The sequence below is a fragment of the Notamacropus eugenii genome, chromosome 6 (genome assembly GCF_028372415.1).
Source record: "Notamacropus eugenii isolate mMacEug1 chromosome 6, mMacEug1.pri_v2, whole genome shotgun sequence".
NCBI classification, from domain to species: domain Eukaryota; kingdom Metazoa; phylum Chordata; class Mammalia; order Diprotodontia; family Macropodidae; genus Notamacropus; species Notamacropus eugenii.
The window spans coordinates 189170197-189184400 of record NC_092877.1 but is presented as its reverse complement, the minus strand read 5'-3'; the positions used below and the strand labels follow the sequence as shown (position 1 = coordinate 189184400).

At 33.7% G+C, this 14204-nt stretch overlaps 1 pseudogene; it reads right to left on the bottom strand.

Moving 5' to 3' along the window:
* Positions 1-13213: 13213 nt before the first annotated feature.
* On the bottom strand, positions 13214-13709 carry LOC140511124 (cytosolic iron-sulfur assembly component 2A pseudogene; annotated as a pseudogene).
* Between the last annotated feature and the right edge of the window lie 495 nt (positions 13710-14204).

Genomic DNA, 14204 nt, shown 5'->3' with positions numbered 1-14204 from the left:
TATCTTTTATTTTTTATATAACACGACTTTGAAGTATTTTGCTTTATTTAAAATTTTTATAACACGCACATGTCCAAACATTAGATTATAAAAATAGATATAGATATGTAATAACACCAGTCACAGACTAGCTAGCATATGTGAGGGATGCACTAGAACTGAAGCTGTCATGTAGCAAGACAATGGAAATCTTCTGTCCCTGGTAATTATAAAGACTGACTATGGATGTGGTCCTACCTAAGACTATGTAAATACAATGCTGCTTAATATAAGTTTTATATAAGGATTTATATGTAAGATTTATATAAGAATTTATATGATGTAAAGTTTATATAAGGATTCAGCTTTATATCCGTAGCTCATGCTAGGTTAGCTTTATTATGTAGTTTTGTTTTGCATGAGTTATGTAGGTTTTTCATGAGTTCTATCTATGAGACTAATTCTCTATGTAAATGGATCTTGTCCTATCTCTGAAGGTCCTGTGTGGAGAAGACGGTTTCTGGAGAGGACCATTAGCCTTATCTGTTCATGGTTTTGGGAAGTAGACTGAGAGAATGGAATTGGGTATTTTATTTCATGATTCAGCTATGAAAAGAATTGGTCCCAATGCTCAGCTGGATAACAACTACCTGATTAACTTTTAAGTAATTAAATTATTAAATTATTTATTAATTAATTAAAGCATTTTACTTTTCATGATGAAGGTATCAGAATTGGAAGAAATAGGAAATAACTTGAAAAATGTCTCTTCCTGTAGTCATAAACATTAGTACAACTTCCTGTAGTCATTCACATTTAATTCAATTCACATTTGAAAAATGTAGCCTAACAATTAGAGAAGAACTTTTGATGTTCTGTGAGTCTGTGAACCTGATGTTGCTCACTGACACAGATGCTTACTCCTTTTCACCAACATTCCAACTATGTTTTCAATAAGTAAAAAATAACAGGATGACATCTCAGGCATATTTCCTTATGAGTAAATGTGACTCCTTTGAATAGGAAATAATGCTTTTATATGTGCTGAATATTCTTGGTGGAAGAAAGACTGTCCTATATATAATACATTATACATAGTAGGTACTTAATAAACACATTTTTTAAATGAATGAATGAAATTCAAGAAATCTTTTATAGAGCATAGCAACATTATCAAGAAACTCTAAGAAAATACTGGGGATAGGGAAAAATCTAGGCATGAGTTTTCTTGGAGTCTGCAATAGGTGCACAACTACATCTGGGTCTAATATATATATATATATATATATATATATACATATATATATATATATATATATATATATATATATGTATATATATATATCTATATATATCTGGGTCTAATGAAATTAGATAGTAATCAACAGGTTAAAAATTATTTGTACCTTAATTTAACTCTAAATTTTATGCCAACATGTTCTGTATAACACTGTTTTAGTGTGTTTACAAAATAAATATGTAAACCCTTCCACATTTTTCTTTTTACTCCTTGCTCATTCACTCATGTTCCCCCTCTTTATTTCCTTCCTTTCCACCCTTCATCTATACTTTTCACCCTTTACTTCCTTCTTTAACAAAAACAACTTAACCCAGAATTTCTAGTCATTTTTGAGGTCTTTCTTTTTTTTACTCAAAATTTTAAACTCCTTTACTTACATAGATTTAATTTCTGTAGTGGAGTGTGTGGGGGATTGATAGAAGGGAGGGAAAATGGGAAGAGGGAATAATTAGAAGTAAACACTTTGGGGGAGGCACAAGGTCAAAAGAGAAAATAGAATAAATGGGAGGCAGGGTAGGATGGAGGGAATATAGTTAGTCTTTCACAATATGAGTATTACGGAAGTCTTTTGCATAACTATGCATGTATAGCCTATGTTGAATTGCTTGACTTCTCAGGGGGAGAAGTTGGAGCTCAAAAGTTTTAGAAACTAATGTTGAGAATTGTTTTTGCATGCAACTGGGCAATCAGAAATTCACATACTGGGGTAAAGAAATCTATCTTGCCCTACAAGAAATGAGAGAAGATGGGGATAAAGGATGGGAGGGGTGTAATAGAAAGAAAGGCAGATTGGGGGAAGGGGTGATCAGAATGCACAGTTTCTTGGGGTGGGGGAGGTGAAAGATGAGGAGAAAATTTAGAACTCAAAATCTTGTGGAAATGAATGTTGAAAACTGAAATACATTAATTCATTAAAAAATTCTAAATGGATGAATAAAAAACCAAATAGGATTCATCTATATTTTTTAACATATGATTCTTTTGTTTCTGTCAATAATTTCTTTATAATATGAACTCAGAAGTGGGCCCATTGGGTTAAAGAATATGAAGCATTTAATTTTCTTGTATGTTTCTAAGTTGCTTTTAAAAATAGAATTAATCAACATTTCCACAGAAATTAATTAACATAACTTTTCCCATAGTCTCTCCACCATCACTGATTTTTTTAAAATTTCCTGTCATCTTTGAAAAATTGATGACCATTTTGAAAACTTTTTTCAGATATCTTGATAGGTTACATTATTTTTTCTCTTGAATATTGATCATAACCTTTGATAAATAAGTCTTTAGATATGAATTCAACATTTTATAAATTTGATTCAGTTCCTTTCATATTTTGAAAACTGCTTCACTGGAGATTTTTAATGCAAAGACATTTTTTCAGTCTAAGTATTTTCTTTTTATTCTAGCTACATAGATTTTGTTTATGTAAAATATTTTAATGATATATTATTAGCATTTAAAAAATCTTTATTATGATTTATCCCTCATTAAGAAGTTTTTCATCTATCCATAGTTGTCAGAAATATCACTTTCTCTTCTCTGATTTTTCACCATATGATTAAAAAATAGTTTGGGCTTTTAGCTATGTATACTTCATTATGGTATAGAAATGTTTTATATAACAGATTAGACTGAGAAATTCAACTGTCTAAACTGCTATTCAGCTTTCTTCACTGAATATTAGCTCCTCAGAGGGAGAATTGTTATCATTCTTGTTTTTATATTCCTAGCACTTAGCACAGTGCCTTTCATATTATGTGAATGTAAAAATTTACTACATTAATTAATGAATGAAGATAATTGCCTACACTAGTTTGTATTACTGAATATAAGAAATACTAGATTGTTGTATCCATTTGCTTTTAGGTCATATAAATTCAACCTATTCCTTTCATCTGTGTATAAAAGGATTTTTCTTTAATCAAGCACTAAGTAACTTTGAGCATTATTTTTGTGTAAAAGAATTTGTGATATTAAAATTCTCTATTCCATCTTTTGTGCTTTTAGGATTGTTTTCTTTGACATAATTTTTTTCTCTTTGTATTTAAACATTATTTTGTCTAAAATATTTTGTGCAAAATATTGATTTCTCCTTAGTTTTACTGTTCTATTACACAAGAAAATGTTTATTGTTCTGGGGTTTGTTTATTTCAGTAAAGAAGGTTGCTGAGTAAAGATTTGAATAAATAAGGATTATTCCTGCTTCGGAGAAATACCTGTGGCAGTGGAATTAGTTATAGAATTGGATATTGTTTTGTTAATTGAGGTCAATTATAAAGAAACATTTTTAAAATTATATTAAGAATTTATCTTTATTAACATGATTACAAGTAAGAAAGTTCATTGCTACCTTTAAGAAATTGATATATTTTGAAAATACCTACTGATCCCATCAAAACACAGTAGACTAAAAGAGAAAATATTTGTCACATAGCTTAATTATGGGAATGTATGTGCACACAAACATTGGCTTCTTAATGATGACTTAATTAACCACAAGTATAGTAGAGCTGTAGCTCACTTCAACTGACAAATATTACTGAAAGTTGTATGTAAATCAGTTTGGGGAGGAAAATGAATACCATTTAAAATTTATAACAGAAACTTTGTTCATAAAATGAAGATTCCCTTAGTAATGCAAATGTACCCATTAAACTATTTTTAAAAGTTCTGATATTGAAATATTGAGTTTTATTTAAGGGAGACATAACCACAATCGCTAACAATAACTGACATTTGTACAGTACTTTAAATTTGTGATGTGCTTTGCAGACTTTATCACCTTTGATCTATACAAAAATCCTGTGAAGTAGCTATACAGGTTTTTTTTTTTTTTTAATCTTGATTTTTCAGGTAAGGAAACAGGCTCAGATTAACTTGCTTAGTACCCACCAGTTAATGTCATAAAGCAAATTTCAGCTCAGGTCCTTCTGACTCTTGGACCAGCCATCTGTTCAAGGTGCCACATACTGACCCTCATGAACCTTCTAGCACATAAAATAATTTCAATTTAATTTATTCTTCTCTATCTCAAAAGCAAAATAAATTTTCACAACTATTACATGGAAGTTTAGAAACTGTTAACATAGAGAAATTTGCTTTGGCAAAGGGAAAAATAAATACTTTTAACTCCTTCATGCTGAAAAGACAAAATCCAGATCTCTAACAATTAAAATTACCCATGCAGAAAAGGGCAGATGATGACTTTAAAGTATCATTACTTACAGCTTTTATATGTAAATAATATACTATTTTTAAAGAAGTCATTATTAATACAAGTAACAACAAGAGGTCAAATGAAATGACTATTTTCTTCATTTATACTTCTTCATTGAAGTCTACCATAAATACCTTTTACAATCTAAAATAATCCCATGTAATACCTAGTGGCAAACATTTTATCCATTGAAAGAACCCCAGTCATTACTGTAAGGACTTAGAGTAAGACATTATCCTGACTTCACAAAGACTCCATGACTTTTATTTTTTTCAAGTCTACGTAAAGATAGTTTTCAACGTTCACTTTTACTAGATTTTGAATTTCAGTCTTCTTTGTTCTCCTTCGCTTTCCTCCCCCTCCCTAAGACAGGAAGCTACATGTATAGGCTATACATGTACAGTCATATTAAACATATTTCCACAATAGTCATGTTGTGAAGAAGTCTGAACAAAAGGGAAAAACATGAAAAAGAAAAAAAAAGAGAAAATAGTATGCTTCGATCTGCATTCAGAATTCATATTCTTTCTCTGAGTGTGGATAGCATTGTCTATCAAGTATTTTGAAATTGTCTTAGATCAGTGCATTGCTGAGAAGAGCTGAGTCTATCAATGCTGAGAACCACATAATGTTGCTGTTACTGTGCACAATGTTCTCCTGGTTCTGCTCACTTCTCCTAGCATCAGTTCATGTAAGTCCAGTTTTTACTGAAATTCACCTGCTCATCATTTCTTATAGCACAATAGTATTCCATTGCATTCATATATCACAACTTGTTCAGTCATTCCCCAACTGATGGCCATCTCCTCAGCCTTCAGTTCTTTGCCATAAGAAAAGAGCTGCTATAAATATTTTTATGTGTGTTAAGTCCTTTTCCCATTTTTAAGATCTCTTTGGGATACAAACCTGGTAGTAATATTGCTGGATCAAAGGGTATGTTTGGTTTTATAGCACTTTGGGCATAGTTTCAAATTGCTCTCCAGAATGAATCAGTTTACGATACCAGCAATAATACATTAGTGTTCCAATTTTCTCACATCTCCAACATTTGTCATTTTCCTCTTCTGTCACATTAGCCAGTCTGATAGGTGTCGGGTGGCACCTTTCAGTTGTTTTAATTTTATTTCTCTAATAAATAGTGATTTAAGGCATTTTGCATGACTCTGTAGCTTTAATTTCTTCATCTGAAAACTGCCTGTTTATAGCCTTTGACGATTTACCAGTTAGGGAATGACTTGTATTTTATAAATTTGACTCAGTTCTCTATAATATACTTTAGGAATGAGGCTTTTTATCAGGAAAAAACTGGCAGTAAAAACTGTTGCCCAACTTTCTGCTTTCTTTCTAACCTTGGTTGTATTGGCTTTGTGTGCAAGACTTTTTTTTTAATTTAATGTAATCAAAATTGTCAATTTTTCATTCCATTATCTTCTCTGTCTGGTTTGTCATGAATTCTTCCCTTTTCCATAGATTTGACAGGTAAACTGTTCCTTGCTCTCCTAATTTGCTTGTGGTACTACCTTTTATATCTAAATCATGTACCCTTTTCCACTTTATCTTAGACTCCATGACTTTAAAGGAACTTCCTTACAAAGGATGCTTTTTAAAAAAAGTCATGGGAAGAAGTCACATAGAATGATGACCGATATGAGGAAGTAATCAAAGTATCCTTATCCTATTTCCAGTGCCAGTTGAGAACAAACCCCAAAGCTAACAAAGTTTTTAGAAAGAAATTTATTGCCTTCTGGCAAAGGAGAAAGCCAAAAAAGGTGTGGGTTTCTCTTTATATAGAGTTCAAACAAGGGCATGAGGATAAGTCACCATGTAGAAAAGGTTGTTTGAAATGAACTTCATCCAGTAAATGTAAACATTCAATAGCATTTGTCTGAAGTGAAAGCTGTTTGGTAGACATAAAACATAAAACATATTTTTTGGTTAGACTCAAGACCTGGATGGGCACAAAACAAGTGCTCCGGCTTCCCTGGTGGTTCTCTGAGGTCATCATGACATACAGTTTTAGGTTAGACAATTTCTAGCTACAAAGAGATAGGTTCATACTAATAAATAAAATATTTTCCTCACACAAACAAGCTGGTAGGGGATACTTTTTCAACAGAAAGGACAGGGCAGGAAAGATAACCAAAACAAAGCAAAGAAACAGAGACAAGGCTTGATTAAGCCAGGAGTCATGAAAGGTAGATATTGGCTTGTGTGCATGAGTTTAGAATTCTGCTCTAAAGTTACAGAACAGTACATTCTGATTGACTGAGAAAAGTCAATATTAGTCCTACACACTAAAGAAATTAAATAACAATGTGTGTGTGTGTGTGTGTGTGTGTGAGTGTGTGTGTTGTGGGAATCCCTAACCCTACACACAGCATGCAGCCAATATTCTACAGGGTCAATATATGCATGTTCCATGCAGGGGTACTTCATGCTAAATTTACATTGCCTTTGCCATATATGAGAGTTTTGCATGTGAAAATTTTTTTTTCTTGAATTGGGCACAAAATTAATCCCCCCCTTCCCCCTTTATTCATGCATTCATTTATTTATTTGTTTCTTTGTATGTTTATTTATTTGAGCACATTAGCCTTGTTGACACAGGGTCAATGAAGAAATTCAACAAAGGAAATTTATACCTCCATTTTATATTTTTGTATTTGGAACCCAATTTTAGTTCAGTTTTCTTGTTACTTGCAATATCATTTTTTATTTTGCCTTTTCTTTCATGACGATACTCAGTTTTAAATTATTTTCTTGTTTGATACCTGAATTTCTTTTTCCAGGCTTGAGTATTTGAAATAATGCCATTTCACTTTTATTTTGTCTTGTGTTTATCTAATAATCAAGACCATTGCTGGACCTAAGGGAGCTAAGAACATTCTTCCTCTATATTCATGCACAGGGAGAAGGTTTAATTTTGAAGAAACCTAAGAACCTAAATAAAAGGCTAGACTTTTTTTTACCTTACATTCTTACATTCTTGGTTCTTTAGAGACCCAGTGAAAATTACTTAAAAGTTACTCTGGGTTCAGGTTGAGACACTGTCTAACCAGTGAAATAGAAAGATATCATATTGCATTCAACATACAATATCAGATATGGGGCAGCTATTTATTTCTTATACACACAAACAGAGAAAAGCAAATGCTTAGCAAAAATGCTTTCAAAAATACCTTGACAAAACATGTAAAACATGATACCAGTGACTTATATCAATTGTTATAATTTCCCAGAAAATTGTCTTAAGCTTCAGAACATAAAGCAACTTTTAAGATTGCTGAATTGACATTTTACATTTCCCCTTGGTTTTATATTATTAAACAATTCCTTCCAGTTTTATATAAGCCTGGCGATGGGTTAAGCTCTTCCAAATAACATTAATTATCTGATTCAGTGTATAAATTCCTCCAAATATGAATCAACTCTGATCAAGTGACTCAAGATCTCTAGACACCTAGACATAAGAAGATTGTCACAAAGATGGCTACACGGTCAGGTCTGTATTACAGTCACTGTTCGAGCATCTGTAGTTGGGAAAGAAATAAAACAGCCAGGGGACTTCTGTCCTCAGGCTCGGTCTCACCTAAACTCACCCATGTCACATGTGCTTTAGCTGTGATGTCTATATATCTGTATCTATATCCACAGATGTGTGTGTATGTTTATTCTGTAGTAGAGGAAAGGCAGGAGAGGCTGAAAGATTCCTATAATACTTGACAGATATTAAGAGAAAGACAGAAAGTGGAGTAGTCATTGCTTTTTGAAGGTCAATGGAGTCTGCAGCTCTTCAAACTGAGGTCTTGTTATTAGACAATATAGATTTGATATTGTCTCTCCCCTTCACATCAGCTGTCATGTGGCAGAAGATGAAGACACAATGCTGGGTTTGTTGTATAATCACAAAACAAAAAATACTTCAAAGGTGAGCACCTGTTTCCCCATGCCAGGTGAACTTTAAGCTTACTAAAAGAGATATAATACTTATTTCACTTGGTTTTGGTTTGTTTTTGCTTTGTTTCCCAAGATAGTACATCTCTCAAAATTAAGCCAAGTTATTGCTAATTATTTTGTACTTAAAAATGATTTGTTATGGCTACAACTGAAGAATGAACTTAGCAATATATATGTTTGTGCTTATGTTCATGTACTACTGATACTGCCAAGTCATATACTAATTATTGGTGTCTGAGTGTAGTTATGACAACTGTCTGTATATGAAACTGAGTTCCATTCATAGTACCTTTAAAAGATATAAGCGCTTTTCCTTTGTGTTTTGTATGTATTAATTTCATGCAACTTATGCCTGTTGTTTATGAATATAGTTTTATGAATATAGTCATCCTGTATTGAATGTGTTAAAAGACTTTGAAGTTATGTTGTTGTTCTACTTAAAATGGTGACATAAATATTCCTAGAAGAGCCCAACTCTGCTGACAAACATCCTGAGAAAGATCTAAAAGGGAACCAGTGAAAACATTGATAATGAAAAGCAGAGAGAAATACCAATAAGTTCCTCCATTCAGCCAAAACCTGCATAAAAAGAAAGCCAGACGACTCAAGGAACTTGAAGTAGGGACATGGCCTTGGGGTGCAGATGGAGTCAGAGTATGGAAGTTGGCATGCACTTAAACAAACAATCCTGGATGCCCATGGAATCTTAACTTTAGCCTATTAGCATTATAGTGGGGACAGGGCCAGCTCTTGTATTCTACAAGGGATATAACAGTAAAATCGGTTGTTTTTGTTTGTTTCACTGGTTTTTGTGTAAGGAGGAAAAGCTGGGTATTGTGCGTATGCCATGGACTGTTCAAGAGGTCTGAAGTCAGTGCTTGTGTCTCAGCTTTGACAGGATATAAAACTAATAGCTCGGGTGACTCAAACACCAAGTTGAACTGGGATTCTGTTCAAGGAGGTCTGAGACTAATAAAACATCTGGTTGGGGCTAAGGATAGAGCCAACTTTCAGTCACGGAATGCTTGAACGTTTTGTATGCTATTAAAAGTCTATTTTGCACCTGTAGGATTTTACTTAGATTTGTAAGATAAGTTCCTTTTCATTGTAAGCCTTTCTTTATCTTTGGTAGTATTGTATTCCAAGATTTCTCTGCTTTATTATAGCTATGCCTTTGACTTTTGAGATTCTGACTCATAAGATTTACAAGCAGAAAGAAACTGAAATTTGGTCAAAACCAATATACACATTTAGTTACTAGGAGATCTAAGTAGCTGGCAGGGATTTCAACAGAGTAGGGCTAGTCCCATTCACCATAGGGACAACTGCAAGCGAATTCAGACCATAGAAGATATAGGACCAAGCATTGCTTTCACTCCCATCTAAGAATGGGGAAAGAAGAACCTAGCTATGGTACAAAATTTCAAACCAGGAATGAATAGAGGAAAATTCCAAATGATATAAAAATATGGTTTTGGAAGTAAAAATGTGAAGCTAAAATAAGAAAGTAAATTCAGAATAACTGAAAAAAGGAAAAAAAATAGACTTCTTGAGAGGGAAAAATGGTAGGATAATAAATAACCTGAAACAGAATTTGGAAAAATGATCCCAGTAAAGCACTCCCTGAAATGGAGCAACCTAATGTTTACATATGAAATATAATGAAGTCAAAAGATTGAAAAATTAGGACATATAAGATATTACTTTGAAAACAAAAGACCTAGAAAAATGATGATGAAAGATAGTCACACTTACTATAGCAGTTCTTCCAAAACTTTTTATCCCTCCTCAAATCTATCATGTTCCCCCCTCCCCAATCTCAACTCAGAATGTTGCCTCATCTCTTAATGAAAAAAAGAAGCTTCGATTTAGCAACAGTTCCTTCTTCCTCATCTCATATCACCCAGATACCTTCTGCCACTAATGCCAAGTTTACTCCTAGTTCCCATGAAGAGATGGTTCTCCTCCCTGCTAAAGCAAACTCAATGATGTTCATATGATCCCATTGTATCCTGTTTCTCCTACAGCTGGTTATCATCTCTGTCATTCACATTCTCTTATTTATCTTCAGTCTCTCCCTGCTTCCCTCCTGGCAATGTCCATGTCTCTTCCACTCTCAAAAAACTCTCATGTAATCCATTCATCATTGTTAAATATTATCCCATGTCTTTCTTCCCTTTCATAGTCACAAAATTTCTTGAAAACGCTGTCTATAATTGGTGCCTTCTCTCAGTCCTCATCCTTCTTGATCTTTCTGTAGTCTTTGATATGAATACCCTTTTCTTAATAATAACTTTTCTCTAGTTTTTCATGAAACTACTCTTTCTTGGTTCTTCTACTTCTCTGAACATTCCTTCTAAGACCCCTTCTCTGGATCTTCATACAGATTGCATCAGCTAATGGTGGAAGTTCCACAAATCTCCATCATGAACTCTCATTTATTTTCCCATCATACTATTCATTTAGTGATCTCTTCAGCTTACATGAATATCATTATCATCACTGTAGTGATAATCATCAAATCTATTCAGTCCTTACTTTGCCACTGATATCCAGTCTTACATCTTCAATTGCTTATTAGATACTTCAAACTGGATGCTTTGTAGGCATCTTATTATTAGTTTTCTTATTTTACATTCAAATGCCAGAACACAAATACAGATTAGAGAAAAGAAACAAAAACATATCCCAAACATATATTGGAATTTAAATACAAAATTAAAAGAGAAACAAAACTTGTCATGTGCATAGTCAGACATAAGAGAGGATTCAAATTATGTAACAATATATTTTCATTTCAAAAAAGCCTGTATGATACAATACAGGTATTGAAAATTGTCCATCTTTCTTTGCTTCATTGTGAGTTCTTTTATTCTCTGCTACACACTTTTTATTTTGCTCATTTTCCCCTTCCCCATCCCCAAAAGCTACAATGTTTAGACATGCTTCTCTATAGCTAGAGATACATACATACAAATATAACATATAGACATACATATGTAAACGTATATTTTCCCAAATCTATTCTACACCTGATCTTTGGTTTTTATTTTTGTGCTTATCTTGTTTTCTATCCCTCCTGCCTCTTCTATTTTACCCACTACCTTGCCTCCTATTACTTGCCCCTCCAAGAATCCCTCCCCTAGCCTCCTATTTCCATTAATCTAAATACTCTTTGTACTCCCTTTTACCTATTCCCTCACACTCCCCCCTACAGATCCCTCTCTTGTCCTTTCCCCCATCCCTATCATTTTATTTCCTCTGAATTTAGAAGACTTTTATATTCTTCTAAATATATATGTATTGTTCTCTCTTAAACCTATTCCCAGTGAAAAGTAGGTTACCAGAACTACCAGCCCTCTTACCCCATCTAATTCCTCTGTATCAATTCTTCTTCTTGTACCTCATTTGTATAAAATAATTATGCTTTTCAGCTATTCCTAAATGGCTTTATTTTTGAAATTAATATCATAGTCAGGTTTACCCCAATATTTATTATGTTACCCAATTATTAATAAGAGTCTTAGACATACATTTTATATATATAAAAGGTAAATAATCTGTCATTATGAATCCCTTATAATCAGTCTTTGGTGTATACCTTATATTTCTTGTGGTCCTTGTATGTTGAATCTTCTATTAAGTTCAGGATTTTTATTAATTAAGTCTTGAAAAGTCTGAGAGTTTATCAAGTGTCCATTATTTTCATTCCAAATAATACTTAACTTTTCAGGGAATTATATTTTTGGCAGGAGCTCTAGTTCTTTTACTCTTTGATATATTGGGTTGCAAGACCTGCAGTCCATTAATGTTTCTGCTGCTAGGTCTTTTGTAATTCTAATTGTGGCTCCATCATATTTAAATTGTTTCAGTCTTGATGCTTTTAATATTTTAACCTTGAGCTGGGAGTTTCTATATTTGACTATGATATTCCTATGAGTTTTCCTCATAGCATCTCTTTTAAGTCGTGATAGATGGACTTTTCCTATTTCTATTCTCACCCCTCCACCCCCCATTCTAATGCTTTGGGACAATTTTCTTTAACTGCTTCTTGTGTTATTGTACCAAGACATTTTTTTGATCATAACTTTCAGTTAGTCCTGTTGTTTTTATATTTCTCTTCTTGATCTGTTCCCCAAATCTGTTGCTTTCTTTTAGGATGTTTCACTTTCTCCTCTATTGTTTTCATTATTCATATTTTGTTTAAATATTTCTTGATCTCTTATAGTGTCACTGGCTTCATGTTACCCAAGTCTGATTTTCAAGGTGTCATTTTCTTCCTTAAGACTTTGGATTTCCTTTTCCAATTGGTTTACTTTCCTTTCATAATCTTGTTTTTTCTTGGATTATAATTTTTTTTAAAAGTTTTTGCTCCATCTCTGTCTTTTGATACATTTTTATTATAAGAATCACCTCCATTTTATTTATATTTTTAGAGAGTAATGATTGCAGCCTGATTTGTCTTGTACAGCAGGGCTAGTTGATCTGCCAAAGTATAGTATGGTGTCAGAATGGGCATCTGAAAAAAAAGTCATGTTTCTTATTCATGGCAGCTAGAAAATATTTCTCTGTCTGATCATCAAATGTGATAAAATCTGAAAATGTTACACACATTAACATAATAGGTAATTAATTCTTGCTTGGAAAATGGTCTTTTAAAAAAGTGTTTGGAGGTACAAATTGTCCAAGTAATAAACAAAAGGGCACATATTTAACAAAGAGTTAAATAAACATATCAAATGATTACAATTTGGTGATTTTGAGAAAAGCTTCTAATCAGGCTCCATAACAGACTGTTCTCCAATTTCCTGCAAGTTGAAGCTCTTCATCCCAGCTGCTACTCCCTCCTTGTCATTGATTTGTTGATTTATATCTTCTTCTGTGGAATGGGTTCCTTCAGAAATGTAGATTTCCAACTTATGTTTGAAAGGTAAACACCTCTGAAGTTTTACTTGTAAGGAAAGCCCAATAAGAGTGGTGAGAGACCAATGAGGTACTGTGGGTGTGAACCTGATAATAACCAGATAATCTTCATATATCTCCTTAACTTCCACACAACTTACTCTTATCACTTCCAGTTCTTCTAAAGTATTGGGCTTCTCTGGGTCTCAGGTGGTTCTAATTAGATGGTGAACCTCTAGAATGTTGTCTTCCATGATCCAGGGGCTGCTGGGCTACTCACCACTCAGAGTAGCTCCAGAGCCTCAGGACTCTGGTCAGCACCCAGGAAAGCCACCCCAATACTTGCTCCATCCTCCCACTCTGCCCTCCCTGGCATCAGTCCCACCGGAGCCATGGTCTTCCCCACTGTCAACTGATTTTTAAAGTCTTCTTAAAGATCTTCTATAAATTCTTTCTCGTCAGGTGACCATTTGATGTTACTCTTTGGGGGTTTCTTGACTTCAGTATCCTCCTCTGAAAATGAACCCTGGTCATCCCATTCCCAAACTAGCTTTCTATATCTGGATTCTGTCTCCTTGCCCTGTGCATTTTTTTTTGTGGCAATAGCTTAATTTTTGTAATCACATCTAGCCCTGGGGTATGGGAAATGGTGCCTCTTGCCTCAAGTCTTCAGTTCTATCCTCTAGCTTGGAAACAAAGCCAAACCTCCCGCCTCCAGTAAGTGCCTGCAGCCAGAGGCTTTCTGTCCCACTGCTTCTACATTCACTGGGCCTGTGCTGGATCCTTCTCTCCCTGCTTCTCTGCACAGCACAGCACAGCTGGGTCTGGTGTTCCTTATCAGCAGAG